This window comes from Adiantum capillus-veneris, chromosome 1 (genome assembly GCF_014529385.1).
Source record: "Adiantum capillus-veneris isolate H3 chromosome 1, ASM1452938v2, whole genome shotgun sequence".
Taxonomy (NCBI): Eukaryota; Viridiplantae; Streptophyta; class Polypodiopsida; order Polypodiales; family Pteridaceae; genus Adiantum; species Adiantum capillus-veneris.
The window spans coordinates 54,251,472-54,253,021 of record NC_140931.1 but is presented as its reverse complement, the minus strand read 5'-3'; the positions used below and the strand labels follow the sequence as shown (position 1 = coordinate 54,253,021).

The following is a 1,550-nucleotide window of genomic DNA, read 5'->3' as shown; positions in this document are numbered from 1 at the left end:
AAAGCAAGCTAATTTTAGAAACTTGATTTCAGTTCCATCGATCTCGATATCCTTTTTAATAAAAATCTAAACCATCGTTAACTCTTTCCAAACTCTTATTGGCCGGGCGTATTCGAATCGATTTCCTTAAGGCCATCCTTCTGCCGCTGCTTACTGCGCAATCAGCGAAACTATACCCTACCACTTCACTAAACCAAGCGCATGGCGCAGGAGGCATGACCCGGGGAAGAGCTCTATGATACATTCAGGTCGAACCCCGTGTTTAATAGAAAAAAGCAGAAAAGAGGTAGCCGGATCCACGTAAGCCCTAAGTAGCCTTAGACACCACCAACATGCAGATATTAACACTTCAATACCCAGACGTCATCCATGAAATACTACTTAATTTCACTATACAGAGGAAAGGAAAGGGTCGCCCGGTAAATGAGAAAGGTGATCCCGACTTGTAGGTCATTTCATTTTTGTTAACCCTTAAGAGCACGCTAGGCTTGCCCCTGGAAATCCATAGAATTGAATCGGACTTGGAAGCAGGTTAATTGATTGAAGTAGACTAAACCAAATTATCTTTCTCTCACGCATTCATGGCAAGGAAGGGGAGGGATTCGAACCCTCGGTAAACAGGAGTCTACATAGCATTTCCAGTGCTACACTTTAAACCACTCAGCCACCCTTCCTTAGACCCTTCTCATTTCTTTTTCATTTCGAACCCTTAACCAAAGGTTTTGGAGACCATTGTTCTACTATTGGAACTATTCTCCCAAAATCGAATAATTACTTACGAGCCCTGCTTTGCTGGGCATAGCGAACGTCAAGCAAGGAGATGGGGTAGCGCTTCTTTGCTTTATTCGGAGGTAGCGCGTAATATAAGCGCCGCGTAGGGTGTAAGAATTTTGGGAATGGTTGAATTTTGTTCGCCTCTTCAGCAAAGCACGTACTGTAACAGAAAGAAAAAGACTGCCTTCTTTCTCTTCCATTTGAGCTAGCATACATAGGACTTTGATACTTTGATTGGCCTTTAGCATCCCATCTATCAAGCTGTTTTACGTAATTATGTTTGGCTCGCAGCCTATACTCAGCCTTTCTTTAAGTACCTGCAGAGCCACATCAGTTTTTCTTTTCTTGCCTGGTTGTGTTGCTTTGATAGTAGTAATAGTCATATATTTTACACCGTTCTGTAAGTTGAATTACCACGGTCGCGCATATGCTTATTTCAGTCGGTGAAATTGATTGGTTCGATTCGTTTTGCCTTCTTTTCCACCTATTGAATAGTAAATAAGCAGCGCAACCTGCTATGAATAGAGACAGGATTAAGAGTAACTCATCTAATAAGTACCATGGGTATGTCGCGATTTCCTTGCTGATCTCAATTGAATCTGATGTCGTTGCGGTTGTTGGGCTCAAGTCTACACTATCTGGGGCTGGCTTTGTCGAGCCATTAGGTTTCGAATCCACAGGGTCTACTTTGTCAGGTGTTGTATCTACAATGGGAAGCACGGGAACTGGTTTATTTAAGTCATCATCCTTGTATTCTTGCGTGCGTTAAAATACTA

General features: G+C 42.5%; 1 non-coding gene across 1 annotated transcript; it reads right to left on the bottom strand.

Moving 5' to 3' along the window:
- Positions 1–587: 587 nt before the first annotated feature.
- TRNAS-GGA (transfer RNA serine (anticodon GGA)) lies at positions 588–674 on the bottom strand. The gene has a single exon. It is a non-coding gene; the product is annotated as a tRNA-Ser (tRNA).
- Between the last annotated feature and the right edge of the window lie 876 nt (positions 675–1,550).